Genomic DNA, 13898 nt, shown 5'->3' with positions numbered 1-13898 from the left:
ATCTTCACTTATGTCTTTCTTTGTTTCTCTTGGCTTATGCCATTTTCTCTCTGAATTCTTGATTGATTTTTGGATATTACTATACAGTATATTTCAGTTATTGCACTTCCTGATTCTTTCTTCACAGAAGAGGATTTAGCTGTTTTGATACTGGAGACACAATCTCCCAAGTGCTCAGAACAAGTTCGGTCTGGTGGGTGTGGAGTGTTAGTACCTCAGGAATCATATTTCTTGGGGATTGACACTTCAGTATAACAAAGTTCAACAGACCATGGAATCTTGTCCAATCACAGGGTCCTTGATAATTGCAATCTAAATGGCTACTACATTTTTCTTTTTTGATCTTAAATCTTTTAGATGCTTTGGGATTAAATCTGCCTTTTCTAATATATCTTGTCTTGTAATGCTTGTCTGATTTCATCTACCAGTCATAGAAAGGCCTCTCCCAATATTCAAAGAGAAATATTTCATTAATATATCTAAAGTTTAAACCAGATGTCATGTTAATACCTTTCCTAGGTAGATCATTAGACTTTTATTGCTATATGGAAGGGCTTGGTGTTCAATCCCTCTTTCTATAGTAATTCATTTTGGGGAATTTTGTAACCAAAGGTGTTTGTGCTTCTCAGTTTAAGGAGGAGTTGGCTCAGTGAAATTAATTTTGAAGCCAAGGGAAGTCGCAGGAGTTAGTCCTGGATGATTTAGATCTTATTTTTGTCTCTGACACAGATATCTTGGGCAAATAATTTAGTCACACTTTTTTTTTTTTTAAGAGTCCTCTAGCTTGGAATTACAGTTGTAAGGTGTCATGAAGGGTTGGATGATCAGAGAGGCTGAGTACCCACTATCCCAGATAAAATCAGTGGGAACTACCAGAGCTCAGCATCTCTGAAAATCAGACCTTAAGTCTATGTTTCAGGGTTGGCACCCACAAACTGAATACCCCAAAGTAGTTCTCACTGTTGAAAATGTTTGCATCTGTGCTTCAGTTTAGCCATCTATGAAATAGGAATAATAGGTGAAATGGAATCCTAGTGTAACTCCTTTGAAGTCAATAGAGTTATATCAGGGATAAATTTGGATCAGTAATACTGAGCGAGAGGCAGCATGATGCAGTGAATGGGAACTGTAGTAGGAGTTGGAAGACCTGGGATCTCTACCTGGATGTGCCCCTAACTTGTTGTGTGACCTTTTGCCTGTCATGTCTATTTAAACTATAAGCCCTTCAGAGCAAAGACTGTCTTATGCAATGTGATTTTACAGTAACTAACACAATGGGGCCTAAATCTTGGTTGGGGCCTTTAGAGGTATGTCTACATGGAAGCTGGTAACGAGCCTCCCAGCCAGGGTAGACAGACTCATGGTAGCTGGGCTCAAGCCAGTGCACTAAAAATAGCAATATAGCTATTGTGGCTTGCACCGGGTCTCAGGCTTTCAAATTCACCTGGCTCCCTAGGCTTGAGAGCCTGAGCTCCACTCCGAACTGCAAAATCCATCCTGCTATTTTGATGTGCTAACTCGAGCCCAGCTAGAGTGAGTCTGTCTACCCAAGCTGGAAGGCTCACTTCCAGGTGCACTGCAGACATAGGTGCTACTGTAAAATAAATAAATAATTATGAGTATTGCAAGCCTTAATGTTTTAATATTTGCAAAGCCCTTGGGAACATCAGGTAAATACTGTGTGCCAAGGCAAAGTGAATGTAACACAGTGATTGTAATTAATTAGATAGTAAACTCTTTAGGGGCTATGTTTTCCTATGTGCCTGTTCTGTGCTTAGCACTGTAGGATCCTGATCCTCACTGGGCAGTACTGCTATACTTCTACTAGTGCTAATAATATCAAGTTTTTAATGTTTTTAATTTCTTGGATCCTGCATAAGGATTCTGGGTTGCTCTCTTGAGTCATCACGTTACTGTATGAGTGCCCAGTACTGAGTCATACTAGCAGATGTCTTTGTTTAGCTTTCACTAGGAGGGCTGACAGATCTGCCAATCAGAGATGAAAAATAAATAAAATGAAATTGTTAATCAAGTTACTATTTAAGTTGACAACTGGATGGGGAGGATCAGAGAACACTTTGGGAGAAAAAATATACTGGCTCTGTTAAGTCTTCAGCCATGCCCAAAACCCCATCAGAAATGGAGTGGGAGGAATATGTTGGCAATTTAGTGTCACTGGTGTGTCCCTGTTCTTACTGAGAGAGAATAACTTGGTATTGCTAGAAATCATAACTCTCTCCTCCTAACTAGGTTCCAGAATCAGAATGCAAATAATTCACTTTCCTCCTCCTTTAAAACTAAAGACAATAAACAACATATTGTACAATAAGGAGGCATCATGTTTCTCAAGAGAGAGAACACAATTACTTATATATGCTTTTAATGGAACTATAGAACTTCATGTTTATTAATAGCCTTCAAATGTTTCAAGTCTGATATAGAAATAGAAGGATTAAATCTTGGGGAAAGCGTACAATAAAAGGGCATGAATCAGAGAGGAGAGAGAGAATAAAATGTAAAGCAAACAGAGAGGAGGTGTTGGGGGGGGGGGAAATGGACATAGGTTTAGTATATTAGGTTTTCAAAATAGCATGAGAAGTGATGGAGGATAAACTCATTCCAAAAAAGCAAGTGTGTCACACATGCACATAATTAAGACAGAACAATGAGATCAAGACAAACATGGAAAAGATGAAATATGGATTATTGTAATCTTTGACATTTCTTCCATTAGCTCAAGTGATCTTTCTCTTCACATAAGCAGTCACAAGGAAAATCTACCTGATTGATGTGGGTTGTTGTTTTAAACCCTAGAACAAATCCTTTGAAATATTTTCATTTTTCAGCTGATCATACAGCTGGATGTCTTACTCTTGAGATTCTTACCTACAGGATATCTTTTTCCTCACCATTTGTTTTGTATATAAAATTTCCATATGCTTCAGAAGGAAGGAATCTGACAGGGCACTAGTTAAGGCTGTTTTACTGGAATTGTATTAAAGCAGTAGTCTAATGGTAGCATGGTCTAATAGTCTGAGCAGGTCACTGAAAGTCAATATTATGTTTCTTTTCCAGTCTTTTCCAATCTTGAGCAGGTCACTTAACCTCATTATGTATCAGGATATCTAGGTATAAAAGGGAACTAATATCACCAGCTTTGTGGAGATTTTTGCAGGCATGTATATTGTTCCTCTCAATGGCCTGTCAAAATCCACTGATATCAATGATTCTTTCCATTGATTTATTGAGCTTTGGATCAGGCCTGATGTTATATAAGTGAATTACTTTGACTAAAAAGAAAAAAATGTATTGTCACAGATCAAACCACACTGTGTCTTATCACTGTAGTGTACTGATGAGATAGAATGTCTTGATGGTTTTATGTATGAATATTAGACTTCTAAACGATTGCCGTAGATAGTATATTAAGTTGGTTGGATAAGAAAAATGGAACTCTATAGATGAATGCTTTGGCCCCTTTTGCTGCCTAAAAATATTGTAGCAACTGATTTTACTTGCCAGGACTGTTTGTGGAGCAGCTAATTTTAAGTATGCAACTTTAGCGCCCTCATGGTCAATATGGAGTCTCCTCTGCAGGCAGCTCTGGACAACAGAAGGCGCGCGCAGGAATGCAGCAGGAAAAATCCCTTCCACCCCAGGGGCACCCAGAGTGAACACACACACCCACAGGAAAAGTACAATGGATCTAACAAAGGGAGATATTTATTTACAGAGGGATGAGAGGAGAAAAACAACAAGGGGAAATTTAGGGGGAGCAGTAGAACAGGGTTGCATCCAAACCAAGGCCCCACAGGCCCAGTGGTAGCACAGTGTGAAAGGGAAGACACCAAGCAATGTGTCCACACACAGAGTTCAGGAGGCCTGAGCAAAGTTCCAGTTCAGTGCTGAGTCTTGGGTGCTCCTGGTTGTCTTCGGCGCCAGTGAACTTTCCCCAACAAACCCCTCCGGTGCCCTCTTCTGCTGCTCTCTTACAGCCACACAGAGCGACCACCTCCTCGCTTAACTAGCTACAACCTCCCTCCTTATTCCCAAGGCAGAGTCACAAGCCCCAGTACTCACAGCCCCATGGAGCTCTGGGAAGCAGTGATACTGGGTCCAGCTCTGGCCTGTCCTCCTCAAGTGATTCCTCCCTGGCACAGTGCTCCTCCTGGCTCCTGTTCTGGGGTATCCCTGCTTGGCCACCCTGTCCTTCCCAGGGTTCAGGCAGTTTCTCTGCTGCTTCACTGTGCAAGGGCCTGCGGGCTGCAGCCCTTCCTCTCTCTCTCTGGCTCCAGAGCCCCACCTGGAGTTTCCCTCCTCTCTCTGACTGCTCCCCCTCCCCGCTTAGGAAAAAGATTTAAAGGGGCCATGTTCTCTAAACCCCAAGAGGTTACAAGTAAATATTAAAGAATAATCTGAGAACGCTAATGTTGAACTCCTAAATACATCACTGTGCTGCCCGCAGCAAATTCCATAGCTGAGGGTTTACTTAAGCTAGTCTACTGCCATTCACCACTGAAATAGCACTAGAGACAGACAGCAAGAGCTTTTCAGTTGATTGCAGCTGCTGTGATGTGTGCAGTGTAGTTGTAGCCGTGTTGGTGCCAGGATATTAGAGAGACAAGGTGGGTGAGATATTAATGTTCATTGGACCATGTTCTGTTGATGAGAGAGACAGGAAATCGAGCCATAAAGAGCTCTTCTTCAGATCACTGTTGTGATGAGTACAGGAAATCTCAAAGAATGCCATTTTCCAGGCCATTCAGGTCCTTGTAGATGATGCTGCCCCAGATATGAAATGGAAGTTAGTGCTGAATGCAGAGAATACGAATTGTTTATTATATCCTATCCTACTTCAAGGGTGGTAAGTGTTCCTTTTGCATGAGGTGAAAACCTCAGCGAGATCTCCAGCAGTAGCCCTATGTAAACCATATGACAATAATCTACCTAAGATGAAAAAGGCATCAATGAACTGCTTATGGTTACATAAGACAGAAAAGGTTATAGTATCCATGACAGCCAAAGATAGTAAAAGAAATGACAGACATTAATAGGACTGGAATTCCGGAAACTCCAGTGGATGGAGTAGGACCCCCAAAAATTCAATCTACAAAGATGAAGTGTAGGGTATTAATATTTGTAACGCCCTATTAGAACTTTGGATGAGAAATGAGTTATTTTTATTATATTATTTATTATTAAAATGCTAACAGCCTACTTTAAATCAGAGGCACAGTCACTTATCAGCTATTGCAGATCCATTGGGATATCATTCCACAACAACTGTTTGGAAATGCTACAACTATGAATGGTGTCAAAGGCAGGATGCTATGTGAACATGCAGTAATAATGCTTTTTAAAGGGCAAGGGTGGGAACAACTGTTGACAAATAGCTATTTTTTGTACATTATTAGCTTAAATGGTGGCTCAACTGGTAAAAGCAGTCACTTTTTATTTAGTATTTTGTTAATGTCCAGTTCCCTTATATCACATGACATTATCCTTTTATTTTGCATCACCTTAGCCCACAACATGACTGAGTATGACAAAAATGTAGCCTGATACAATACAACGTTCCTTCGGCATAAAAAAAAATAGACGTTTGGATGACTCTGATGCATGCCATTGTATTGGCAGAGAGGGATCTGTAATGAACACTTAGCTTCCCACACTATTTTCAGGTGCTATAATTTAAGATATATCTGAGAATCTCTAAGTTAATATTTGGGAGACAAAATGGGTGAGGTAATATCTTTTATTGGACCAATTTCTGTTGGTGAGAGAGACAAGGTTTCAAACTTACAGAGAACTCTTCTTCAATCCTGAAGCTTGTCTTGAAAGCTTGTCTCACTCATCAACAGAAGTTAATCCAATAAAAGAAATTACCTCACCCACTTTGTCTCTCTAATATCCCGGGACGAACACAGCTACAATAATGCTGCATATAGGTTTCTATTTCCAAACATCTTCCAGTGTATTCATACAGTTGTCAGGGTTATCAGTATCAGAAAAATATGTTTTTGTTTTGTCTCTTGCAGGACAGGGGGAAAATATAAATTTCTTATAGGCATATAGTGGTGCAGGTGATAAAAAGCAAACCAGAAATGGAAAATAAATTTGTCTGTAGCTCCCAGTAATTTTTGTTTACTTGAAGTGATTTTATAAGGAGTATGGTTTTAAAGAAACTACTGTGTAAACAGTCTTTTGTTCCATTCATATAGGGCAAGTCTACACTATAGTTTACCTATGTTACGTCAACATACAACCACCGAAGTAATTGATTCTGTTTTACATGTCCACACTTTGCTCTTTTGGTGGCAGTGCATGGCCTCACAAAATCGCTTGCACTGATTTAACTGCCAATGTGGGGCATTTGGGGATAGATTCTGAAAGACAGCAATGGTCCATGTAAGCAACACAGTGTCTACATTGACACTGCATCGTCCTAACTATATCTCCTTAAGCGTTACGCCTCTCACGGAAAGTGGGGTTAAGTCTGGGTTGTGGGAGAGTTACATCAGTGGGAGCTACATTTTAGTGTTGACACTTAGGCCTTGGCTACACTTGCAAGGTAGAGCACATTAAATCAGCTCTGGGCACGCTAACTCCTGAGGAGTCCACACTGGCAAGGCATTTAGAGCGCCTGGACTCTGCAGCTGGAGCACTCCTGGTAATCCACCTCCATGACAAGCATAATGCTTGCTGCGTCCCGGCTGAAATGCCCAGGTGTCAGTGTGTTGCATTACTGTGCTGTGACAGGCCTCAGGAAATGTCCCATAATCTCTTGAAGTGGCCACTCTTCTCATTGTTTTGAACTTGGCTGCAGGTATGCGGATATCCCCTTTCAAAGCTCCGTTTCTGACAGCCAGCATGCTTATCTGCTCCGGGACAAAGCAAACCATTACTGTGGAATGTTCCTGCTGCAGAGGCAGGCATTTGTGCGTGTGTGAGAGAGAGAGAGGGAGAGGCGGGGCTGGGGGCTGATGTTGGTGTTTCCCCCTTCCCTCTGCCGCTGTCTGAACTTACAAGACAGCATGCTGACACACTCTCTGCCCCCCAAAACACAGTCTCTCCCCCCACATACACACAACACACTCCCTGTCACACTCCACCTCACCCCCCCCCCCCGATTTGAAAAGCCCTCTGCAGCCACTGGCACACTGGGATAGCTATCACAATGCACTGCTCTCTGTGGCCGTGCAAGAGCCGCTAATGTGGCCACGCCACTGAACTTGCAGCTGACGATGTGAACGCACGGCAGCGTTTTCCCTGCGGTGGTCTCCGAGGGCTGGTTTAACTCCCGGCGCTCTATGTCTGCAAGTGTAGCCAAGCCCTTAGAGTTAGCAACCTAACTCTGTAAGTATAGACCAGGCCATATACATTTTGGTTGTAGCTTTAGTGTGAAGCAAATCATATTAGGACAGCATTCTATCCAATCTCTCTGTGCTTACCTGTACTAATAAAAGGAACAGTGATTGGACTTTAAAATTCCACCGGATCTACAGGAAATGTTATGGCCTGACAGGAAAATTCAATTGTATTCAATTAAATTATGGTGAAAAAGGCACATTCTTGAGGAAAGACAGATGACATTTTAAGGGTCTGGGTCTATATGCTGACAGTGCTCCATACAGGGGAATGCTGCAGTTTACTAACCCTTCATAACTTGTGGAAAAATTAACTCCTGGGCTATGATTTATTCTTCGAAGGTGAAATTTACCCCTGTGCAGAGAGAGGCTGCACAAGATCCTAAGTCCCATCTATACCTTGCATTGAGGCCTTCTTCAGGATGTTGACAGTTTGTGTTTGAATTGTTATAAAGCTTTTAACTTTTTGAATCTCAGTGTTCACTGTCATTAAATAATTGTCTCTCCCCTTACCCTGCAACTTTAAATAGACAAAAATCAGAAAAAATGTTTTAGTATTGATGTTTATTTTTATGTCAAAATTATTTAAAAGTATTAATTCTGCCATGCCATATTTATAAGAAGTGCCAACTTTTGGACTGCATAGTAAAATGTAGCAGTAGACTTGAAATTCATGGAAGAATGAGACTCGTAAAATCCTAGACAAAAGGTGCAACAGTATTTTGCAAGGGCTCTGGTCTGGTCTACTTAATTCTGAAAGTGCTAGATGACCTTCTTTGTGCTTTCCCAGCTCCCATTGACATCAGCGGTTCTCCCAACAGGCAAGAGGGCAGGATGAAATGAAACTAGATACCTTAGGTTCTTTGGTCTTTAAACTTGAACAGAGATTTGGTGAATTACAATATTATCAAGCAATACAAATCTTGAGTGTAAGGCAGATTGGAAGCCAGCCACAAAAAAACTAAGTGTGAATAATATTTTAAAATCAATGCAGAACTTTCTGGGAGCCAGTGTAAAATCAGTCACAGAGGAGAAAGAAATGTGTTGATCTTGCTTGGCCCCGGTAAGAAGACGAGCAACAAAGTTTTCCACAGTTTGAAGAAGTAGAAATTGCACAGTGGGAAAACCACTTAAAAGGGAATTACAAGGGGAAAAAATATAAGGGGAAAAAATAAGAACATAAATCCATACTCAAAATCTTGAGTAGCTCCTATTGATTATTTCTGTCCTCAGATGAAAAAAAAAAAAGGGAATGATCAAATTTCCATGACTCATATAATAGACTGAGGGGAGTGCAACTGTAGCTTTTCATCATCACAAGCAGAGCTATCAATTGCCAAGGTTTAACATTTAGATCAACAAGAGATAGAACCCTACTAGAAGGAAGTCTGGGTTATTTGTCTTCGATTTCAGAACTTTCCTTGCCATCTAAGACTGCAACACTCAGAAAAAGAAATGAATCATTTCCAAAGAGACTGTCCAATATTTACTGAAATAGAAAAGTACAGCAGCATGTGACCTGAGTACATATTTGTTAAAGGTAAGCACTGGGGGGAAAAAAAAGACATTGGTTTCATTTTTTGATTAAAAAGTTTTCTTTTACTAGGCCTGATCCTGCCAAGCAGCTCCTAAATTGTGCTGCATTTCCTTAATTCAATTTAGAAGGTGGTTTGAAAGACTGTGTCCTCGCTAGAGGCCTGATCCTGTTCCCATTGAAGTCAGTGAGTATTTGGAGGAACAAGGCTTAGGAGCCCAAAACTGATCACATTGGAGTTAATGGGAGCATAGCCACTGATTCCAATAGAAGTAGGAGATTCTGGGAGTGAGTTTTTAAAACCCTCTTCATCAGCCTGACTCTGCTTCCATGAAGTTAACAGGAGGTTTACCACTGACTTCAGTGAGAGCAGATTTAAGCCAATGCTTTGAAAATCATCTTGATGATTTTCTCACAGTGGCTTCAGGAGTAAAAGTAGCACCACACAACAGAATGCAGGACACTCAATATACAGTAGCTAACAATAAATCTGAGCATCCATAATTTCAATTATTTTATCACCAAATATGTTTAGATTTAAGATGTCCTCTTTTTTATTGGTAATTAGAGATATTAGAATAAATAAATCACATTCTGGCATATAGTTTGGTGGTTTGGTCTCCAGTTTTGGATCTCACTCCAAATTGTAATCATGGGGACACTTTCAAGTACAGGAATTTATGTCTGCACCCTCATTCTCCCCAAATTCTGAAGGATTTGGAGTGGAGGCTAAGGTTTTGGCCCAGGTCTAATTCTTATTGTGTGTTTTTGCCCTGTTTACCTAGATAACAGATACAGTAGAGCATACTCAGTGGGAGTGCAAGCTTCTTTATACTATCATGCTTGACCTGGAGGGATCGAGGAAGGGAATAGTTCAGTCTCTACATTCAGTCCTTTGCCTTTGTTGAGCCTAGGAATAATGGTACCAGTTAGTGCCAACAGTGCTGGAAATTTGTGATGCAGAAATAGGGTGACCAGATGCTAAATACAAAATATCGGGACCACCGAAGGGGGAGCGCCTTTTCAATTGTTACACTCACCCGGCACGTTCAGCGGCAGGAAATAAATCTTGCTGGCGAAGAAAGAAGTACCCGCCGCCGAAGACCTGGACGTGCCGGATGAGTGTAACAATTGAAAAATCACTCGACCTGCCTCTCACTGCCGCCTAAAGAACGTGGGACAAACTGCTCAATTTTGGGACGGTCATCTCTATTCATCTCTTACATTCTCTTATCCGCCCTACCCTCAGCTTAAACACAGTCTGGCCTAAACCAATTTAAAGTATTTGGGATTTAGGACATAATAGGAAAAAGAAATGTTAAATAGAGCTTTTCAGAGGTTCCCCATTGTTAGTTTGTCCACAATTATAAGTATAGTATTCAAAGTGACATTGATTTTATTAGGTGTCATTTAAGTACAATATCAACCTTGAGAATGTGGATTTATTTCTATGATGTAATTCAGAAATACAGTGTTTATCGAATAACTAGAATTGTCGTAGTACTGTAGACTCAATAATCATACCCATTTGTCTTTTGCCTGTAAAAGTGACTCCGTTTAATGGTTCTCCTTTCCACTGCCCCATAATTTGATTACATAATTATTACAAGTGAGACCGTTAAATATCAAGGCCAAGAACAACAGAAACCAGTTACTCACTTTTCTCACTAACTGCTATTGCTTTGGCTTGCAAACAGTGTTCACCTGGAAGGATTTGGTGCATATGGAAATGCATCTTATGTGAAACCAGAAGGATTTAATCAAGGTTGCCACTTTAGGCATTTTGGAGTGTATCTGAGGGTATGTCTACACTACGGAATAAGGTCGAATTTATAGAAGTCGGTTTTTTAGAAATCGGTTTTATAAATTCGAGTGTGTGTGTCCCCACAGAAAATGCTCTAAGTGCATTAAGTGCATTAACTCGGCGGAGCGCTTCCACAGTACCGAGGCAAGCATCGACTTCCGGAGCGTTGCACTGTGGGTAGCTATCCCACAGTTCCCGCAGTCTCCGCTGCCCATTGGAATCCTGGGTTGAGATCCCAATGCCTGATGGGGCTAAAACATTGTCGCGGGTGGTTCTGGGTACATATCGTCAGCCTCCCGTTCCCTCCCTTCCCCCGTGAAAGCAAGGGCAGACAATCATTTCGCGCCTTTTTTCCTGAGTTACCTGTGCAGACGCCATACCATGGCAAGCATGGAGCCCGCTCAGGTAACCGTCACCCTATGTCTCCTGGGTGCTGGCAGACGCGGTACGGCATTGCTACACAGTAGCAGCAACCCCTTGCCTTGTGGCAGCAGACGGTACAGTACGACTGGTAGCCGTCATCGTCATGTCTGAGGTGCTCCTGGTCGCCTCTGTGAGGTCGATCAGGAGCGCCTGGGCAGACATGGGCACAGGGACTAAATTTGGAGTGACTTGACCAGGTCATTCTCTTTAGTCCTGCAGTCAGTCCTATTGAACCGTCTTATGGTGAGCGGGCAGGCGATACGGACTGCTAGCAGTCGTACTGTACCATCTTCTGCCGAGCAGTCATGAGATGTGGATGGCATGCAGTCCTTCTGCACCGTCTGCTGCCAGCCAAAGATGTAAAAGATAGATGGAGTGGGTCAAAACAAGAAATAGACCAGATTTGTTTTGTACTCATTTGCTTCCCCCCCTCCCCTGTCTAGGGGACTCATTCTTCTAGATCACACTGCAGTCACTTACAGAGAAGGTGCAGCGAGGTAAATCTAGCCATGTATCAATCAGAGGCCAGGCTAACCTTCTTGCTCCAATAAGGACAATAACTTAGGTGCACCATTTCTTATTGGAACCCTCTGTGAAGTCCTGCCTGAAATACTCCTTGATGTAAAGCCACCCCCTTTGTTGATTTTAGCTCCCTGAAGCCAACCCTGTAAGCGCCCCTCCCAGCGTCAGAGCAATGGCAAACAATCGGGCATCTGAGAGTGCTGTCCAGAGCAGTCACAATGGAGCACTCTGATGGGGCTAAAACATTGTCGCGGGTGGTTCTGGGTACGTGTCGTCAGGCCCCCGTTCCCTCCCTCCCCCCGTGAAAGCAAGGGCAGACAATCATTTCGCGCCTTTTTTCCTGAGTTACCTGTGCAGACGCCATACCACAGCAAGCATGGAGCCCGCTCAGGTAACCGTCACCCTATGTCTCCTGGGTGCTGGCAGACGCGGTACGGCTTTGCTGCACAGTAGCAGCAACCCCTTGCCTTCTGGCAGCAGACGGTGCAATACGATTGGTAGTCGTCCTCATCGTGTCCGAGGTGCTCCTGGCCGCGTCGGCTGGGAGCGCCTGGGCAGACATGGGCGCAGGGACTAAATTTGGAGTGACTTGACCAGGTCATTCTCTTTAGTCCTGCAGTCAGTCCTATTGAACCGTCTTATGGTGAGCAGGCAGGCGATACGGACTGCTAGCAGTCGTACTGTACCATCTTCTGCCAGGCAGGCAAGAGATGAGGATTGCTAGCAGTCGTATTGCACCATCTTCTGCCAGGCAGGCAAGAGATGGGGATGGCTAGCAGTCGTACTGTACCATCTTCTGCCGAGCAGCCATGAGATGTGGATGGCATGCAGTCCTTCTGCACCGTCTGCTGCCAGCCAAAGATGTAAAAGATAGATGGAGTGGGTCAAAACAAGAAATAGACCAGATTTGTTTTGTACTCATTTGCCTCCTCCCCTGTCTAGGGGACTCATTCCTCTAGGTCACACTGCAGTCACTCACAGAGAAGGTGCAGCGAGGTAAATCTAGCCATGTATCAATCAGAGGCCAGGCTAACCTCCTTGTTCCAATAACAACGATAACTTAGGTGCACCATTTCTTATTGGAACCCTCCGTGCAGTCCTGCCTGAAATACTCCTTGATGTACAGGCACCCCCTTTGTTGATTTTAGCTCCCTGAAGCCAACCCTGTAAGCCGTGTCGTCAGTCGCCCCTCCCTCCGTCAGAGCAACGGCAGACAATCGTTCCGCGCCTTTTTTCTGTGCGGACGCCATACCACGGCAAGCATGGAGCCCGCTCAGCTCACTTTGGCAATTAGGAGCACATTAACCACCACACGCATTATTCAGCAGTATATGCAGCACCAGAACATGGCAACGCGATACCGGGCGAGGAGGCGACGTCAGCTCGGTCCCGTGAGTGATCAGGACATGGACACAGATTTCTCTGAAAGCATGGGCCCTGACAATGCATGCATCATGGTGCTAATGGGGCAGGTTCATGCTGTGGAACGCCGATTCTGGGCTCGGGAAACAAGCACAGACTGGTGGGACCGCATAGTGTTGCAGGTCTGGGACGATTCCCAGTGGCTACGAAACTTTCGCATGCGTAAGGGCACTTTCATGGAACTTTGTGACTTGCTTTCCCCTGCCCTGAAGTGCATGAATACCAAGATGAGAGCAGCCCTCACAGTTGAGAAGCGAGTGGCGATAGCCCTGTGGAAGCTTGCAACGCCAGACAGCTACCTGTCAGTTGGGAATCAATTTGGTGTGGGCAAATCTACTGTGGGGGCTGCTGTGATGCAAGTAGCCCACGCAATCAAAGATCTGCTGATATCAAGGGTAGTGACCCTGGGAAATGTGCAGGTCATAGTGGATGGCTTTGCTGCAATGGGATTCCCTAACTGTGGTGGGGCTATAGATGGAACTCATATCCCTATCTTGGCACCGGAGCACCAAGCCGCCGAGTACATAAACCGCAAGGGGTACTTTTCGATAGTGCTGCAAGCTCTGGTGGATCACAAGGGACGTTTCACCAACATCAACGTGGGATGGCCGGGAAAGGTGCATGATGCTCGCATCTTCAGGAACTCTGGTCTGTTTCAAAAGCTGCAGGAAGGGACTTTATTCCCAGACCAGAAAATAACTGTTGGGGATGTTGAAATGCCTATATGTATCCTTGGGGACCCAGCCTACCCCTTAATGCCATGGCTCATGAAGCCATACACAGGCAGCCTGGACAGTGGTCAGGAGCTGTTCAACTACAGGCTGAG

At 43.5% G+C, this 13898-nt stretch overlaps 1 protein-coding gene across 5 annotated transcripts in view; it reads left to right on the top strand.

Moving 5' to 3' along the window:
- LUZP2 (leucine zipper protein 2) overlaps positions 1 to 13898 on the top strand; it is a 339015-nt gene that overhangs the window by 168792 nt on the left and 156325 nt on the right. The window lies entirely within an intron of this gene.

The sequence above is a fragment of the Caretta caretta genome, chromosome 6 (assembly GCF_965140235.1).
Source record: "Caretta caretta isolate rCarCar2 chromosome 6, rCarCar1.hap1, whole genome shotgun sequence".
Taxonomy (NCBI): Eukaryota; Metazoa; Chordata; order Testudines; family Cheloniidae; genus Caretta; species Caretta caretta.
This window is presented reverse-complemented; position numbering and strand designations above follow the sequence as displayed.